The following is a 20,908-nucleotide window of genomic DNA, read 5'->3' on the forward strand; positions in this document are numbered from 1 at the left end:
TGTAGCATCAGTGAGCCCATTCATTCTTTGGGCAGGAGAAGGCAATGGGAATTCAGCACCAGTGATCTCATTCTTTCTACAGCCAAGAGGGGATGTGTGCAATGCACAATGACATGAGAGAGTGGATTTGGAGGAAGAAATGAAATGGAGGATGAGGGGGACTGTGGAACAGACGACGTGGGTACAGGATCAAGAAAATTAGAATCATGGAGTGGGGCTGATGGGGTGTGGAATAGGGCATCAGGGATTGAAGCTAAGATGGATGATTATAGGATTGAGGAATATTTTGCATCTGCTTAATTCAGAAAACCTGGTTTTCACGAGGAGGATCCAGTTGGCATGGGGTGTGAAACAGCTGTCGAAATCTAGCATGATGTGCTCAGCAGCAAGTTCTGCCAGTGGATGTTCAACTCTGACCTTGGCCATGGCATGGTACTGGCCATAAAACTGGGTGGACGGCTGGTTGTTGGTCATCCTGACATAAAATGTGCAGAATTTGTAGCAGAGGTGGTATATGACATGACTGCTTTCACAAATGGCTCTGCCACTGATAGGATGTGATAAGCCTGTGGCAGGACTGGAGTATAAATGCTGGGTGGTGCATCAGACAGACTTTGCACCATCTTCCACAGGAGTATGGTCTATGCGGCAAGGGGATGGAAGTGAGCTGGCATAAAGTGCACTGGAATATAGTGTAGATTGGGTGGGCAGTGGAACAGCACTTTGAGAGGGGTGGGAAGGATTGTGGAGAGGATGTTTCTCATTTCCAGAATTGGTGAATAGTAAAAGCCTTAGCAAAATATATGATCCAGTTGCTCCAGTGCGATATGATACTGGATGATGATGCTTATCCTTTTTTACAGCATGTTCCTGGGGATTTTCATAGGATTAGCAGCATGTGCAAATACGGGCCAGGAAATCTGTTTGCAGACTAGGTTTCGGGGGAGAGGAGGGGATGTAGTACCTGTCTGTGCTATGTGTAGGTCTTCAAAATACTGGACAAGGAATTGTTTGTAAGTGCACATTTGCCATCAGTGGGTAAGAATTTTTGGTGTGGAAGGGATGGCAGCATTCAGAATGCAGATGCCATGACAATTAGTAGGCTGGATTTGGGCAGAGAGCAGTTAGAAAGGTGGAGGTCAACATACAGCCCACAGCACTGAGGAGGGTGAGATGAAGTGGATGGAAGAGAGAACATTGAGGATCTGCAGAAGAGTGTCTTGGAGTGCTGGACCCGGATCCAGATCATGAAGGACTTTTCCCTACCTTATAGAACTTATACTTTGCACTTTTAAAAAGAAATTATCAGTCTATTAATTATTTTGCTGCTGTTCTGAATCTCTTCTTGTGCTGATTTTATCATTTTTACATTACTACTACACCCAGCAGCCGTTATAGCAGGTTTTTCTGCCTCTCTAGTTTTTCCCTTCTGTTACCCTTTTCAGTCACAAGTTAACTGTTTCTGGGTACTGTAGAAAATGTACCAATAACTTATCAATTCTTCTGTTAAGCTTTTTCCTTAAACTTCTTTCCTCATGTGTTTTTTTGTTACCTCTTTATTTAATAATTTTTCTGTCATCTTACTATTTTCCTCTTATAACACCCTATTTCAAATGTTTCCATGTTGTTGTTTTTTAAATTTCCCATGGTTCACATTTCAGTACAAAGCTCTGTGTGAGAGGTACACACTCGGGAATTTCCTACTCAGTTCCATATCAGTATCTGATTGTTGTAAGTCTCTCCTTTTTATTGGTGAAAGTGTTAATCTGCTTCTGATATTTTCTGTACTTTGACCATCCTATCTAATCTTGCTTTTTACTCTTCTTTTAATATTGTCTCAATCTCAGTTTGGATGTGAAGGCTGTCTTAGTTTTGCTAATTCTTAACCCACAGTCAATGCAAAGTTTGCTGTCAGTTCTGTTGAAGAGACTGATATTTTCTTTCTTTAGTCAAAAAGTTTATATAAGCCGTAAACCTTAGCATCCATGTCTATTCCTCTTGCATTCTTATTATCCTTTTAAAAGTGTCTTTCATTTTATTCATTGCCTCTTTTAATCACAAGTTAAATAACAGTGCTGATAAGCTGGAACTATATCTAATATGCTTTTTAAAGTTCACATCTTACGTGGTCTTGAATATTTCTTGCAATGTGATATTATCTTCTTTACTTTTGTAAGACCATTTTTCTCTTGGATCTCTTTTGCAAATCTGTCATAATTGCTTTAAAATTCAGAGTTTATATCTTTGCTGTACCATATTTTTATAAATAACTTTCTGCACTACATTTGAGGTAACAAATCATATATTCTCTTCATCTCTACTTACATGAAATACATTAAACTACCACCTTCATTCATGCAGTGTAAAAGAGAAAGAGTAATTAATTATTAAATTCATCTTCAATCTCTTACAGTATGAGTCTATTGTTAATATAGCCATTCTCTGGAAGTCCACACATCTCCAGGGAATACTTATTGCTGTGTCTGAGCAAGTGTTTTCTTTGGTGAAGCCACTGTGTTCGCTGTTGTATGCTGAAGACCCGTGTTGTCCATCGATATAGCTCACATTATGCAAAATAAAAAGAAAACCATCGAACATTATCTGTACATTGATACTCAAGATGTAATTTTATGTTACTATTTTTTATTATATAAATAAGTTTTGGGTGCAAGTATTGTATAGTTTTAAGAAGAGGTTGGGATACTCATCACTCCTCTGGTGGGATATGTATCACCACAGTATTTCTTGACCATTTAGGTTTATTATTACCACTTGGTTGTCAACATGTAGTAGTTTACACTTATATCTATGTCTATACTTGGCAAACCATCTCACAGTGTGTGGCAGAGGTGCTTCTGGTGAAATAAATGTGGAAGTAAGTACTGTGTTACTCATCTTGATAATGTACACTCTCAAAATTTTTACAGTGAAGATGCTCAGTGCCTCCTTTTTAGCTTCTGTCACTGAAATTTGACAAGCATCTCTGTAACATTCTCACACTTACTGAACAATCCACTGATTGAACACACAGCCCTTTGTTCGACCTTCTCAACCACTTCTATTTATCCTGCATGGTAAGTATCCCAGACTGGTGAACATTGCTCAAGAACTGAACGGACAAAAAAATGTGAAAGTAATTTCTTTCATGGGTGAATTACCTATATTTAGTTTTCTAACTTCCAGATTATTCATTAGATAATTTACATATCAAAGATGCCTCTGGATCGGAAGAGTCAGCCGGTAGATATGTGCAACCTCTATTTCGAATAGTGATGGCCCTATAATACTTCTTTGATTTCGTCCCATTACAAGTTGTATGTTGAGTTCTGTATGCTAGAAGCTACAAAACTGGTCCAATACTCAGTAAACTTATAGTTTGTTAACAAAATAACAGCTCCAAATTGTGTTAGGTTGCCTTCTAGAAGTCGAGGAACATGGTTCAACCTGAGTACTGTTGTCTACTACACTCTGGATTTAATGGGTGAATGAAATGAGCTCGGTCTTACAAAATCTTTATTTACAGAGTCAGTGTTTCATCCTATAGAGAAACTTTTCTGTCTCTAAAAGATTATAATATGTGAGCAAAAAACATACTCAGTAATTCTACACCAGATTGATGTCAACTATATAGGCCTACAATTATGCATATTTTTCTGACAACTTTTCTTGAAAATAGGTAAGACCTTCACACTTTTCCAGTCACTTAACACCCTTTGTAGCCCCAGTGATGCACAGTGAAATACTGCTGGAAGGGGAGCAAATTGTATCATATATTCTGTACAGAATTGCACAAGTATCTCATCAGGTCCAGCCCTTCCTTTGTTGAGACATTTCACTTTACTTACTATTTCATGATTACATATCTCAGTATCTGCCATTTTTGGATTCTGCAATGAATGAAACAATTAATTACATTAAGATCATTCACAGTGAAACAATCATGGTCGCATGAGTTCAGTATTGGAAACTTGTGTCACTAATTTTACATTTCTGTGCCAGTATGGTCACTGAGCAACTGAATAGGTAATTTTTATATAGTTACTGATAGTATAAAACTAAAATTTCTTCCAATCTTTTATCAGATTGATCAGTAAAAATTTACTTTTTAGTACATTGACTGCTTCTTGTGTTACACTTCCTAAATCCAGTTTGGCTTTTATCGGATTTTGCTCGTCAATAAGGCTTTGACTATATTCAGATATGAAGTGCTCTGTACTTCAGCCCAATTTCTATCAGAACTATTCCACCCTGTATGGTGAGAGGCATACTATATGCCCATAAATGCTAGGCAGGTATCCTAATTTTTCTTTCCATTACTAATGACAAAATCATAATTACTTCTCAAGTACCCTTTCATGTCCTGAAGCTAAATTAATCTTGTTTCAATTATCCTTACGTAAGTTATATTATTCTGGTCACATCTTTAGAAGCATAAAATATCACACACAGCTGTATTTTCACATTTATCTGCTTCTGATAATGCCTTTCTGAAAATCATACCATAAGTTGTCCATTTTATAAGGTTTTTGGCAACTTCTCAAACCTTCTAGTTCCTATAACACTCATAAATTTATTATATTTCAGAAGGTATGTCATCAACCCTTGCTGACTTGTTTATGCTCAGATCATTGAGTGGACTGCATTTTGGCTCAATTATTTGTTCTGCATCTACATCTACACTCAGCAAGCCACCTTGGGGTGTGATGAGTATTTTATTTACCACTGACACTCCCCCTCCCTGTTTTTCCCATTTACAATTGCAAATGATGCAAAGAAAAAACAGCTTTAGTAAACCTAAATATGAGCTGAAATCTTGCTAATGGCACCTGCATGGTCTGTTCCTGATATATGTAAGAGGAAGCAGTATGTTAAGTGACTCACTCTTCTAAACAGAGCTGGAACTTTTACAGTAAATCACACTGTGATTTGAGTGCTTTTCTTGTAACCTCCACCACTGAAGCTGGATGAACAAATTTATACCCTTTTGTACTTACTAAAAGCACTGATATGGAAACAAACTGCTTTTCTATGCATCTTCTCTATTCACTCTATTGATCTGAGGAACTGTATTTACCATTGGTGAAATGAGGTTTTTGTAAGCTGCCTTCATTGCTAGACTATACTTCTTGAGGATTTAAATAATGTCATGGTTCTCTGCCAGGAGCTGATTATAAATACTGTTTCGTGACAACTATTTTCAATCCTCATACCGTTCTCAGGTCTCATAAGATACCTAAAACAGCTTACATGGAAACATAAAATGTGTAGCATGAATTAGCATAAAATTGATCTTAAGTTGCCGTGTCAAGTAGCAACATATTACGTTGTCAATAATAAAAATGTACCAAAGACTATCAATCTCCCTTCAACACATAAAATTTGGTTCTAACAGTTTTTGTGGAGTCACTGTGCAAAATCAGGTTCTATATCATAAGTACTTTAAATGTCTTTTGATATCTGATGATGATCTGAGGACTGAGACTGTTTGTAATTAAGTAGTATTTATGACTAAATGTTGGCTGTGAACTATGATCTCTTCAAAATATTTATGAGCTGTGGGGTACCACCTTCAAAAATTATATTCTTAAGGATTCTTTCAAAGAATCTGAGTCTGGCATCTGTCTTTGCTAGAATTAGGTCCACTTTAAATTACTCCTGATGCATCCTCCCAGATATTTAATGAATGTGACTGTTTCCAGTGATTGCTCAACATCCTCGTAATCAACAATACTGCATGTTTCCGTCTGTTTATGTGTAATACATTACTTGTGTGTACATTGAGGGCCAACTACCAATCCTTGCACCAAGCGCAAAATCTCTACTAGTCATCCAATATTTTACTACTATTTTCCAGCATTGAGACTTTTCTAAAGACAACATCATCCATGAATATTTTTATGGTGCTTCTGACATTAGTCAAAGCGTCATTTATATCTTTTCCCAGTATCACTCCCTTGAGATACTTCTGAAGCTACTTTTCCACCTGAAGTTTTCTTGCCATTGAAAAGTATATTCTATGTTCTATTTGCTAGGAACTTTTTCAATTCAACTCAATGCTGGTGTATATTACATACCCATGGTATTTTAGGTGACAGTGAGGAACTGTATCACACTTTTTCCATGAGTCAAGTAACATAGTGTCAACCAGTGCTACCTACTACCTTCTACCTTGAGGATGGGCAGAGTCAGCTAAGTTTCACAAGATTATTGTTTCAGGCATCAATGTTTATTCCTACAGAGAAGATTTTTGGTCTCAATGAATGTTATAAAATGCAAATATAAGTTCTGCAATAGATTTGACATAAGCAATCAATACTAATAATAAATCTGTAAAATTTTCATGTCTGTCTGTTTGAACACACTTCTCCAAAATTACTAGACAAATTTTCATGGGGTTTTTGTAGCTTGAGCATAGCTTGGGGAACACAAAACAAATTTTCTTAGGGTTTTTGCTGGTAACATTAGCTTGGGGAACCATATAGGGTTTATTTCTTCAAAATTGCCTCTTCGAAAAAAAGGTATTGTTGTTCAGAGTTTCATCTAAAGCCGTCCTATTGTCTGTTGCTCTGTTTAAACGTGCTTATTTCCAAAACTACTAAACAAACTTCATGGAGTTTTACAGGTAATTTGACCATAGCTTGGGGCACTGTATAGCCTTTGTTTAAAAAAAGTCAGATCTCAGAAAAACTATGTTCTAATTGAAAGTTTTATCCATAATAGTATTACAAATGCAACAGTATCACTGTGTGTTACTTTTTCACAACTAACCCGCCAAACCAATTTTAGTGATATTTAGTATGAAGATAGCTTGAACCCTGACAAAGAACATTGGCTGCTGTAGAAAGTTTGTAGTACAAGATACTTATTGATTTGAAGAATATTATATGAATTAGGGAAAAATATTTACTCTTCGAAAAAGCTGTTTCCTCTCCAATTTTTGATCTTTATCATATTTGTCAAAATATTTTTATTGCTTGATTTCCTATGCAATATGATTCAATGTAATGAAAATAATGCTCAGTCAGTCTTCAGTGTATTTAATCCATACTTCCAGACAGTTTGTTGCATGCTGTTTCTTTCTTTCTTTGGGCCTTGTCCCGCACCAATGCGGGGCTGGCCTTGTTATTACGGTTTTGGCAGTGTTAGATGCAGAGGGTGGCCAGATGCTCTTCCTACTGCCTCCCCGAACCCCCTGGGATGTAAGTAGTGTACCCCAGCTAACTGCATCTAGTGTAAGCCATGAAATAGTGTGAACATGTACAAATATCTTTGAGTTGTGTAATTGAGGCAGAATGTGGGGATCAGCCCGGTAGTCACCTAGCGGGATGTGGAAAACCGCCTAAAAACACATGCAAGCTGGCTGGCATACTGGCCCTCGTCTTTAATCCACCGGGCGGATTTGATCTGGAGCCAGTGCGCCTACCTGAGCCCAGGAAGCAGCGCACTAGTGGTCTCAGCTACCCTGGTGGGTGTTTGTTGCATGCTGTAACATCATGTAACATATAACTACTTCAGCAGCACGATGCGGCGATGCGTGCTCCTACCTGTACCCCTCAGTATGCGCTGCTCGGCAGACATACTGCTCATGGTGAGGAATTGTGCTTTGGAGGGGAGGGAGAGGGGGGGGGGGGGGGTGCACATCACATGTTATGCCTGACCGAGCAGGCAGACACATGAGGGCAGCTGATTTTATATGCAAGTGTAGCAGTGACTAACAGCTTGTCTGTACTAATAATAAAACTGTAAAACCATTGTGTCTGTCTGTCTGTCTGTTCGAACAAATAAATCTTCAAAACTATTAGACGAATTTTCATGGGGTTTTCACATACAACTTGAACACAGCTTGGGCAAATGTGTAAGCTTCATTTCATCAAAATGAGAACACGGAAAAAAGTCATAATTTAGAGTTTTACCTAAAATCTCCTTCACAGCTTATAGTTCGGATGTTTCACACCACAGGACTCCAAAGAGCCAATAGATGGCATTGTTAGTTCCATAGTGCACCAAAGAATGGATAGATGGAACTGTTAGTTTTTTTTGTACTCAGTGGCAGAGCTTTTAGAAGTTTATGCCAGTGACAGAATTAGGTGCTGTAATCTTATCTATTCAAATTTACTGATTCAGTTTTGTCTATTAAAAACTTAATGGCATTGCTTTGCTCCTATTGATAGGTTTTATTTATATTTGGTTTATTTCCTAGGAAAGTTCTTTTACTTCAGAAGTATTTTTGGATGTTTGCTTCAGTGACAGAATTAAATGTCACAGTCTAATCTTTACAAATACAACCTACCATTGTATTTACATGGCTGAGATATAGATTTACTGATCTCGCCTCACACAGTCTCGGACACAACTATAAATAAATATCCTAGCAATGCGGGAATCTCATGTAGTAGAGGCATATAGTCCTGTGCATTGTGATGATTTCACTATCTTGTGTTACACTGTTTGTTGGTAACAATAGGTATGAGCTGCATGAGCTGCTCAGCTTTTGAACGTAAACTCATTTGAGGCAGAATGGTATTCACATGCATGTATTTTACTCCCATTCCACTTTTAGAAACATTTTCAGTGAAATTGAAGTCCACAGGCCTTGGTTTCACAAAAACACAGGCATGGAAACAATTGTTCTGTCCTTGCTTGGCACAGATTGTCTTACTAGGTGTAAGATCTTGATAATATTTCAATAGATCAACATAAAATTGAAACTTCTTTCCCTCTTCATCAAGCAGTACCACTGTATCCTTTTTGTCACCTAATGTACAATTCAGCATAGTGCTCTGGGCAAGGCCAAGTCGCTACTCACCATGTAGCGGAGATGCTGAATTGCCGATAGGCACAACAAAAAGACTGTCAGAAAGTAAGCTTTCAGCCAGTAAGGCCTCTGTTGGAAATAGACAAAACACACACACACACACACACACACACACACACACACACACACTCCCCTATCTGCTGAGACCTCAAGCCAGAGACTGTGATCATGTGTGTGTGTGTGTGTGTGTGTGTGTGTGTGTGTGTGTGTGTTTTGTGTTTTGTCTATTTCCAACGAAGATCTTGTTGGCTAAAAACTCATTTTCTGACAGCCTTTTTATTGTGCCTATCTGCAACTCAGTATCTCCACTATTGGGTGAGTAGCAACTACCCTTTTCATAATATTGTTACATTCCATCCTGGATTTTCCATTCTTTTTGGATAGATAAAAAATTGTCTCACCAAGTAGCGGCAGAAAGCGCACATAAAAGATGGTTGTAATTGGCAAGCTTTCGGAGCCAGTGGCTCGTTGTTCAGGTAGAAGAGTTGAAGGGGAAGGAAGAAGGGTGAAGGAAAACGACTGGAGAGGTCTAGGGAAAGGGGTAGATTTCGGGAAAGTCACCCAGAACTGCAGGTCAGGTAATTTAATAATAATAATAGCTGAAGTAGTATATTATGCATTTGTAACAAAATCCTTGATACAGTTGTATTGGAAAAGGAAAGACAAAATGAAATAAACTAAAATAAATATATAGGAAAGGAGTTTGCTATTTATTTATGGGGATGTAATTATAGTTATATTTGGCCTCAGAGGGGTTGGTAAAAGTTGAGCTAAGTTCTCAGAATGGCTTAACTTTTGTGAAATTGAGGAAATATAATCTTGTAATAAATTATGTCTCTAAATATGGTTTTTGCAAAGCAGTGTAAAAGAATCTATCTTATATATTGAAACTTTTCTTCAGAGACTTTTTACACCTGAGTGTCTGCTTTGATTGTTTTTTCTTTTACAGTCTCTTATTATTAAGAATAATGGAAATTACCAGGCTCTTAAAATGACAATTATTTCTGCCAACTGCTATTCCATGATCGATACAACTAAAATGAATATGACATTCCAAACAGTCCAGTTCCAATACAGTATTCTTGTTCTCATTCATTGTTGAGTCATGGAGCTCCTACAGTTTTTCTGCAAGTTTGCTACTGCAGTGCTGCCAAGTGGGTGTTCTGTATAAACGCTGCGAAACAATTGTGTGTTTTGTAAATAAAGTGCTAAAGCACATTCAAAATAAAAATGTGGTCGTATTTTGGACTTATTATGGCACTATAAAATGCAGCAGCTTTCAAAACTATCACTTTTTTCGATTTCCAAAGAATGCTGTGAGGAATGCGAATAATTATTATAGGAATTTTAAAAAAATGCCCATTTTAACGTACTCACACTTTTAGGCTTGCAAGAAAATATTTACATTTTCTATTCACTTGTTTGGCATCAGAACTTTGACACTTAACGAGACTGGCAAAAATCTCTTTATCATCTTTTCATGATGTTACTACTGTGTAAATGCGTGACCATTTCTCAGATACAAATAAGCCTGTCAGTTGACAACTTTTCCAATCTGTACCTATTAATATACTAGTATTTGGTTTCATTAAAAAAGAAAAGTAAACACAGCTGTGCATTTTTGTACTAGATTAAGTAAAAATGTGGATCTTTTTGTACATAATTAAGATAGCCGTCTATAAGTTTCCAAGAAAATTGTTAAAATTAGCAGGTCGTAAGAAAGTTCATGATAGCAAGGAAGCGTTTTGAATCGCAATTGACTACATTATGCGAGTATAAATGAAGATTTAATTAAAATCTCTAGCAGATACTGGTGGTGTAAAAGTATTTTATGGATGCGTTGAGTTTTTCTCCATAGAGTAATCTTTTTTTTCCCTCCCCACAAGGGGAATTAGGGAAGTAAAGGAATGTTGATATTTATTAGGAAGAGAAAATTAGCACAACACTGAGGATGTAGCGGCGGTCCATAGCCGAAAGTGACTGAGTTTTAAGACCGACTCATATGCAAAAGATTTAAAAGGTAACTTAGTCTTGACTGCCTAAAAAGTCGCTAAAACTTTTTTCCGCAAAAGCCACAATTTTGCCCGCTAAAAATTCATAAAATCCTCTAGTTCTAGCGACATTGTTGTTATAACGGCAACACTGGGCTGAGTTGTAGTGGGAATGTGGTAGTCTCCACGTGACCCGTGTTTACGTTAAGTGATATTGCTGTTTTCTCTTTGTTTATTGCTCTCAGGTTAAATGAAAACAAAACGGATTTCTGTGGCCGGGAGCTATCAAGTGAATTAAAATACATTCACATAATTACGGAAGGTTGAAACGTGTTATTAATTTCAGATTTTATTTTGTTGCCACCTTTCTGACAGTAAAGTGTTAATCGCCTTGCAGAACAATGAAGTTATCGTTGTCGGTTTGTTAAAGAAATTTGACTTTTATTAATCATTTCTGCTGAGGCAGTCAATTTATTTGAAACAAAGTGTTTTGTTGTGACAGTGCCACGACATTTAACAGTGCCGCTACGACAGTACGCGCAAATGGCGATAGAGGCACTCCGCAACTCGGCTGAGCGCGGGTGTGCCACCTAGCTATCGGTGTCGTAAACAGCCCCATCAATCTTACCGGGCTTGGGCGGCGGAACTACACGGTCTGAGTAGGAAATGTCAGTTTGTCACGGACACTTATCATGAGTCTTATGCTGATTCAATGGTTAGGGATGCTATTCTACGGTTTGCTCCTGATAAAGAAGTTCGGCAACGTGCCCTGCAACTGCCAAACCCATCGTTGTCGGAAGTTCTAAGCATCGCTCAATCCTTTGAAGTGTCTTACGCTGCTGGTGCGCAAATAGACGCGTGATGTGATGTAGGCGCTGTACAGTCAAGTTTCGATACGGACAATTTGCCTGTTTTACAGGAGAACGAAGATGTGGCGGCGGTTCACTCGCGTAAATAACGTCGCATTGGGCCACAATACTTGCAGCGAAAACAGCAACCACAGAAGCAGGTTCGTTCTGCACTTCCTTCTTGTCCACGTTTCGTACAGCATGACAGGGCCTCGTGTCCAAAACGTTGGACCACGTGTAATTCATGTAGGAAAAAAGGCCACATTGCTTTTGTGTGTCAGTTCCTGTCGACGAGGACGAGGCATCGGATATGGATGTTAACTGTGTGCTTTCTCAAACAAATAAGTTGTTTGTTACTGTTCGTGTTCTGGATAAAGACATTCGCATGCAAGTGGACACTGGCTCTGCAGTAACTCTCATTAATTCTTGCACGTATTTGGAGTTGGGCTCCCCTCCCTTGTCTCCAGTTACGCGAAATCTGAGAACTTATAATAAGCAGAAAATTCCTATCATTGGCCAGTTTGATGCTTCCATTGTCTACAAGTCTGTTGTTAGGCCCCTCATGTTTTATGTGGTGGATCATGCGGGCACTGAAAACCTGTTCGGTTATGATGCTTTCCAGTTGTTCGGTTTCTCCATTGATGATGATGTGCACCTCATATCTGAGGATATTCCGTATCAACAGCTGGATAGATTGTGTTCTGAATTTTTGTCCGTTTTCTCTGCTGGTCTGGGTCGTGCCAAGGATTTTGAAGCCCACATTACTCTTAAACCTACAGCTCACCCTAAGTTTTTCCGGGCACGCCCTATTCCAGTGGCGTTGCGTGCACCTGTCAAGGCTGAGATAGACAGTTTAACAGCTTCAGGGATTCTCCTTCCTGTTATCTCCAGCGAAAGGGCATCGCCAATCGTGGTGGTTTCTAAACCAAACGGGAGTCTGCGATTGTGTGGTGATTTTAAAGCCACTGTCAACGCTCAGACCCACATTGACACTTATCCTCTTCCCCGTCCTGAGGAGTTATTTACCAAACTCGTTGGGGGCCAGTTCTTTTCCAAACTTGACTTATCGGAGGCATACCATCAGTTGCTGTTTGATGCTTCTTCCAAGGAATTTCTCGTCATCAACACTCCTTGTGGGTTGTATCAGTACCAGCGGTTACCATTTGGCGTCGCTAGCACGCCGGCCATTTTTCAGCCGTTTTTGGAACAGCTCACGGCTTCCATTCTCAGCTGCATAAACTATCTGGATGACATTGTTATCACGGGGGCTTCCACTGAGAAGCACCTTCGCAATTTGCGTCCACTGTTTCGGGTTTTGCATTCAGCTGGGTTGAGGTGCAATCTGGACAAGTCACAGTTCTTCCAACCCTCCATTGTGTATCTTGGTTTCCACTTGTCCCGTGAGGGTATACGTATACGTCCTCTACGTCAGCACGTTGCGGCCATTAACGCTCTACCACGGCCGTCTATGGTCAAAGAACTTCAGGCATTTCTAGACAAAATTGCTTATTATCACAAATTCATTCCATCTGCGGCGGCGGTAGCTCATCCTCTGCATCAGCTGTTACGCAAAAACGCCCCTTTCTGTTGGTCCAACGAGTGTGAGCAGGCTTTTGTCTGCCTGAAGGCTCATTTGCAGTCGGCGCTTTGTCTTGCCACATTCCGTCCGGGTCAGCACTTGGTTCTGGCGACTGACGCGTCACATTATGGCCTAGGGGCTGTTCTCGCCCATCGGTATGAGGATGGGTCGGAACGACCCATCGCCTATGCTTCCAAGATCCTCAACGATGCGCAACGGCATTACTCTCGAATCGAAAAGGAGGCGCTCGCTATCATTTATGCTCTAAAAAAGTTCAGCGTTTTTTTGTATGGTTCTAAGTATCACCTCATCACCGACCAGAAGCCGCTGGTCTCTCCGTTCAGCCCATCGGCGTCGCTTCCGGATAAGCCAGCCCACCCCCTGCAACGTTGGGCCTTATACTTGTCTCGTTTTCACTATGAGATTCACTATCGCCCCACGGCCCAGCACGTCAACGCTGACTCATTGTCGCGATTGCCGATGGGCCCCGACCCGCTTTTCGATCGTGATGAACTACTCTGTTTCCACATTGATGAGGAAGAACGTCGTGCGGTCGAGGGTTTTCCACTTACAGGTTCGCAGGTCGTATCGGCTACTGCGCGGGACCCGGTCCTGCGTCAGGTGATTGGTTTTGTTCAAAGGGGTTGGCCGGACAGGACCTAGGGCTGGGCATCGGATCCCCTTCGCAACTACCATGCCTTGCGCCTTCGTCTGTCTGTTCATGATGGTGGTGTTCTTCTGGCCACGAATGGCGCATCTCCACGGGTCGTGGTGCCAGCCTCTCTTTGCAAAGATGTTCTCAAACTGTTGCATGAAGGCCATTGGGGTATTTCTTGGACTAAGTCCCTGGCCCGCACGCACGTTTATTGGCCCGGTATTGATTTGGACATTGCCCACATGGTTGCTGCGAGTGGTCAGTGTGCTCAACAACTGGCTGCACCTCGTACAGTGCCCTCTCCGTGGCCTGATCCGGCGCAGCCATGGGAACGGGTGCACGCTGACTTTGCCGGCCCCTTCCTCGGTACTTATTGGCTACTGTTGATTGACACCTTCTCGAAATTTCCGTTTGTTGTTCGATGTCCGTCGCCCACCACTGCAGCGACGATGCTGGCTTTGTCCAAAATCTTTGCGCTAGAAGGTCTTCCATCCACAATCGTCACGGACAATGGCCCTCAGTTCTCTTTGCAGGCCTTCCGTGATTTTTGTACTGGATAAGGGATTCATCATGTTACAGCACCGCCCTTCCATCCACAGTCGAATGAGGAGGTAGAGTGCCTTGTCCGCACTTTCAAAAGCCAGATGAAAAAATTCCTTTGTGATTTTTCCACAGATGACGCTCTGCTGCAATTTCTGAGTTCTTATCACTTCACACCTCTGGGTGATCGCAGCCCTGCTGAACTCTTGCATGGCCGCCAACCGCGCACTCTACTGCACCCGCTTCACCCTGTCAGGCCTTGTGATGTGTCCCGTAGTGCGGGAAAATACTCGGTGGGCGCCGACGTGTGGGCACGAGGGTATGGATCTCGCCCTAAATGTATTCCGGGGGTGGTCAAGGCTCTTCGCGGCTGCCGGCTTTGTGAAATACGTACGGACGACGGCATGGTTGTTCGCCATTACGACCAGATGTGCCCACGAGTGGTGGCCACGCCGGTGCCACCGCCCCTTCCTTCGCCTCCACCAGCCCGAGAAGCCAGTCCTGTCGCTGCTGCCGATCTACCGTATGTGTTGATGCAGCCGACGTCGCTACCGCTTCCGAGTACACCGGAACCGGCCCCAGTCGCGACGCCGCCGTCTCCGGGACCCATATTGCTGGAGCACACCCCCAGGTCCACGACACCTATGAATGCTGCTCCGGAGTTTTCACCCATCATCTCGTCCAGGAGGCACGTTCCACTCACGAGCTTCTGTCATGGACATTTTCGACCATACTCTCGTGTCTCTCCACGGGATCTTCTCGGGGCCTCACAAGAGGCCATGGATGTCTCCGCACTGTCCATGTCTCCAAGGAAGTGAGTGGTTTTTTTTTTTTCCTTCAAGGGGGGGAAATGTGTTGTGACAGTGCCACGACATTTAACAGTGCCACCATGACAGTACGCGCAAATGGCGATAGAGGCGCTCCGCAACTGGGCTGAGCGCGGGAGCGCCACCTAGCTACGAACTGTGCCGGCTGCATGTCACGGCACGGCAGTCGAATAAGAGATACTGAGTTGTTATCATGTAACGAGCTATTGTTTCTAAGTGAGTGTGTTTGAATATCCACGCAATTATTTGTGATTAAAGGTTATAACGTGTTTAATTACACACTATTGGCTAGTTTGAACTGTTCGCTGCATTTCAAGTTCACGTTTTCATCTTCTAGCACCTATGGCATTATGCCATAGTAAGGAACCAAACATGAAATAATACAGTACTGGTGCTCCAAAAAATGTACATCTGAATCTGGACATACGAATGTGCACTTTAAGCCGAATTATGCATTTTAGTATGGCTTACAAAATTCCCATGGTCCTGGAGTATCCTCTAATGTCTTCTTTTAATGTTTTGCACATAAGAACGTACGGGCTTCCTGCCTCATCGTAGCTGCGCAAGTGCGGTGTCCCATGTGATCTGGCGCTCTCTGGAAACTGCTGAAATGAATCATTTCTAACAGGTCGCGGGAAAATATTCTGAATGGTTGTTTGAAAAGTGTTATGTTCAAAGAAAATTTCCTTTTATGCAAGATGAACTCTGTGCGCGAATGTCCAATGAATTTCTTAAATTGCAGAGCGTTTGACTCTCGTTCAAAAATCAAATCTTTGAGGACGACCGTTTAGAATATTTTCGAGCCCAGAAGATCACACATTTATGTCGTTGTTAAAAATTTTACTGGCTCATTTGTGTGATGTATCTTAAAGTGTAACACGCGCAAAAAAGATCAACATTATGAGTGATAGCTTAGCTTCTCTTGCAGCTTATTAATCTTAGAGACCAATATTATAATTGTAAGCTTTTCTTTTCTTGTAGCAACACTATGTATATTAATTTAAACCATTACCTTTTCCTATTTGTGTGTTTGTGCTACTTAACAGTGAGGTTGCTATTGGCTGACCACATAACGTATTGTATGCTCTGAATATCCTCTGTCATTGGCTGGCAAGATCTCTTGACATGAGCTACGACTGGCTTACAAAAGCGCATCGCAGTCTCGATTTCGTTCCTTTGGAAACTAACATGCGGTGTTTGGTGGAATTCGAATTTATACTTTTGTGCAATACGAAAATATACAGTGTACATGTTGCTGCACATCAGACATCTTTCCAAAATGAGTTTTTTCCTCTGAGTTTAGTTTTCTAAAGTGCTGGGAAATTCTACGCTGGTGTGTAAAATCACAACCATTTAAAGGATTGATAAGTTTTAAAAGTATACTGTTACTTACCACGGAAAAAGTGTATTTTCATCCGGGAGAAAGTGTATTTTTAACCGGGAAATCTGGTAAAAATATGGAATTTTTTTTCCTCGTCCACATTTACACCCTGTGGCCAGCCATAGTGCCAAAATTTTTTCCAGCATTCTGACGAAATCACAGTGGACCACAGCAAATGTAAGATAGTGCTATATAGAGAAAGCGAGATGTTCTCAGGTTAAATTAGGTTAGCTCTGCACAGTTGCATTTAAACACAGATGAATTGAAACATTATGACCATTGCCTGACATGAGACTGAATGCCACATGGTGAAATACCAGCAACTGATGCAGTAACAAAAATATACCAGGGTGTATACGTGGACAAAGAAAAAAAATTCCCGGATTTCCCGGTAAAAATTACACGTTCTCCCGGGTGAAAATACACTTTTTCCATGTTAAGTGACAGTACACTCTTCCTCAGCACTGTAAAACTCATCAATGCTTTGAATGTTTATGGTTTTATATGCCGGTGTAGAATTTCCAGGCACTTCAGAAAACAATACTCCCGGGAAGGAGTATTATTTTCGTATTACAAAGGTATAAATTGAATTCCACCAAACACCGCATGTCACTTTCCAAAGCATTGAAATCGAGATTGCGATGCGCTGTTGTAAGCCAGTCATAGCTTATGTCACTTGACCTCACCCACTGATGACAGCATAGGACACGTGATGTAGTCAGTCAATAGCAAGATCACTCTTAAGTAGCGCGAACACGCAAATAAGAAAAGTGCATGGTTTAAATTAAGATACATCACACAAATGTGCCAATAAAATTCTTAATAACGACATAAATGTCTGATCTGGGCTCGAAATTCTTCTAAATGGTTGTCCTCAAAGAGCTGATTTTTAAATGAGAGTCAAACGCTTTATGATTTAAGAAAGTCATTGTACATTCTCGCACACAGTTCATCTTGCGCAAAAGGAAATTTACGTTGAATGTAAAGCTTTTCAAACCACCATCCTCAATATTTTCCCACAACCTGTTACTTATTGGTTCGTTTCAGCAGTTGCAAGAGAGCACCAGGTAACAGGCATTACCGCGCTTGCGCAGCTACGATGGCGCAGGAAGCCCATATGTTTGTGCGTGTAAAACATTAAAAGATCTTATATTATATCATAAAAGAAACAAGACATCGGAGGATACTTCAAGAGCATCGGAATTTCGTGAACCACAATAAAATGAATAATTCGGCTTAAAGTGAACATTCGTATGTCCATATTCGGATGTAAATTTTCTTGGAGTACCAGTGCTGTATTATCTCATGTTTGGTTCTTTACTATGGTATAATGTCACACATGCACTTGAAATGCAGTGAACAGTTGAAACCAACCAAGAGTGTGAAATTAAACTCTTCGTTTCAAATAAATTGACTGCCTCAGCAGAAAAGATAAAAGTCAAATCCCTTTAGCAAACCGACAAAAATAACTTCATTATTCTGCAAGGCAATTAATGCTTGACTGTCAGAAAAGTGGAAATAAAATCTGAAAGTAATAACATATTTTTGCCTTCCGTTACTAAGCGAACGTATTTTAATTCACTTGATAGCTCCTGGCGACAAAAATCCGTTTCATCATCATTTAACGTAAGAGCAATAAACGAAGACAAAACAACAAAATCACTGAACGAAAGATGGGTCATGTGGAGACGACCCCCCCTCCCCACCACAATTCTGACTGCTCTGTGCATCAGCCCCAGATTTACTATATTCCCGTACCGGGGCGATATTAGGTAGTGGCGCTCAGCCACACTTTGGTAACCAAAAGGGGGAGAAGGTACTACGCATACGCGACTAAACTGAGCATGCGCAAGAGCCCGCCAGCAACTGCTCAAACGAGTCTAATTGTTGTCACATCCTGCCCATCGGAGGCAATTTGTTGTTATGAATCATTGCGTAGTCTTCCTAAGCCTTTGACACACTGTGCTGTTGGCAGACGCTTGTATGAGCAGTGTGTTTTGTTGTTGTGTAAGGAGCATTTCCTTTGCAACTAAAGTTTTATTTTCGTTTTTTTTTTTCTCTTGTTCATGTTTTGTTGCTGCAGTATTATTCTGCAGTAGCGGGATACAGTAATATCCTTAGAGTATTGGTTCTTACCAGTCAAAAATCACAAAAATTTAACTGAAAACCAAACCAATGAAACTTTCCCGGAACTCTAAACAATTCCTGGGTTTTTCCCGGTTTCCTCCCAGATGAAAAAATTCCCAGGTTTTTCTCGGATCTCCCGGTTGTCCCGGGTCGTATACACTGTGTATACAAGCAGAGCAGAGACACATGAGGAATCATTCCAGTGAGGGCATGAACCACAAACGGAGAAATCTGCTGAGAGAAGCAGCTCTAATAAGTGACAAATTGTTATGACCTATGTGACCTCTTCTCGAAATCTCAGTAGAATTTGCTTGTCCCATCACATCTGATGTGAGTTCAGCACTATAGGTTTCTTTATGCATGAGAAAACTAAGGGGCACAATATACTAAGCTTTGTTCTTCATGATCTCATATAAGCTGAAAACGCATATGTAGTACCTCCAGGTTGGAAATATCAGCTCTGCAGAAAATTTACATAATGGATTTTGTGAAATTAATCAAAGCAAGTTAAAGAAAGACCCTAAGTTTCAGTAATCTTCATGGTTTACTATTGGCTCTGGCCCCACGTATGTACCATACACGTTAAAGTGTAAACATGGGCATTAACAATGAGTAATATTTTAACATACATCAAAATTATGTATATATCTCTCGTATAACACACCTGCCAAAAAACTCCCAACTTAATTTTTCTATGCCAAACTTGCACCATTCCAAAGACAACACAATTTTTATGTATAGACTTATTTATGAAGGACACTCATGATTATTCATATATCAAACAGATATTGGCAACTTCAACCTATTACCTCTCTTCTGTTTCATGATCATATCCTCTATAAATAAAGTTTAGCATTTCTATTTCCAATAGCCCAAGTGATTTGATCATGGTAGTTGTTGTTGATGCCTTTAAAGAAAATATTATAATTTAATGTTGTCTTTTTTTCTGAATATGACTTTGATTTGAGTTTTAAATATTGTTCTAGTGTTACAAAATTCCAATCATGACTATAGTTCAATTCTTTTATCTTGGCGTCTCGCGCATGCCCAGACGCGGGAGACTGCTGCGTTGCCAGTTGCACACGACGCACGCGCCAATAGAAGCAGCGCCATAGTATAGCTAGTTCGCAAGCTTACGTTTAGGGGGGAGCGCGCAGTTCATGAAGTAAAGCCACCACAGCCGCATTAACCCTTTCGCTGTTACAAAGACGTGCTCCCTGCATTCCGCGCTGTGCGCGATTTTACACTGCACTGCTCGCCTGTGCAGACACATGATGTTCCCACTGCTTTGACACACTTATCATTCGATTTCACAAAAACTATTTGGCCCAAAAATTAGATTTTTACATGTCTTCTTGACTGATACCTTCCCCCCATAAATGGCTTAATTTTGTTCCGATGTTCAACGCAGTTATTATGCAGCATTAAATGTAGTAAACCATTGCACGAAATTTTGAAGAGTTTGCAGAGGTAGAAGTCCACATAGGTGTTGTATGTAATATTGAGAAATATTCCGTCTTTCGCGACTGTAACAAAAGTTTTATTTACACTGAGCACGTTTGGCTTTATTTTAAAGCACTTCAATGAATCAAAAGGAAGTAGACAAAATACATTAAACAAAACTGTGGACTTACAAAAACATTAGGACTTGAATATACCGTCTATCAGTGAAGTGCTCTCAGCTATGTCAAATATAATTTTTGTGTGTGGCACACACAAACATCATTTATTTGCTAAAACACTGATCAGCCAACACAAACGTTGAATATTGTGTTACCGCAGCACAAAACTACGAAAGGTGACTTGGCAATGGAGGAGACAAAATACTGTCCACTGAAGATGCTTCAAAAGAGAGAAACGCGTCTGGTCTAAATAAGTCGCTTATTACAGTTGCAGAAGAGGAATATATTTCAGTACCATTGGTAAAACTGCGGCTGTGGAACAAAAACAAGAAAGAGAACATGAGTACCATTGTGTATGTGCCATACCTTTCATTGATTGAAGTGCTTTAAAATAAAGCCAAATGCGTCCGATGTAAATAAAACTTTTATTACAGTTGCGAAAGACGGAATATTTCTCAATATTACACACGACACCTATGTGGTACTTAAATTAAATGAGATATTGTTATACAGTAAATTTTAT

General features: G+C 40.4%; 1 protein-coding gene across 1 annotated transcript in view; it reads left to right on the forward strand.

Moving 5' to 3' along the window:
• The window catches only part of LOC124803881 (serine/threonine-protein kinase fused), a 211,018-nt gene that overhangs the window by 178,944 nt on the left and 11,166 nt on the right, over window positions 1-20,908 (forward strand). The gene's annotated exons all lie outside the window — the stretch shown is intronic.

The sequence above is a fragment of the Schistocerca piceifrons genome, chromosome 1, assembly GCF_021461385.2.
Source record: "Schistocerca piceifrons isolate TAMUIC-IGC-003096 chromosome 1, iqSchPice1.1, whole genome shotgun sequence".
Lineage (NCBI taxonomy): Eukaryota > Metazoa > Arthropoda > Insecta > Orthoptera > Acrididae > Schistocerca > Schistocerca piceifrons.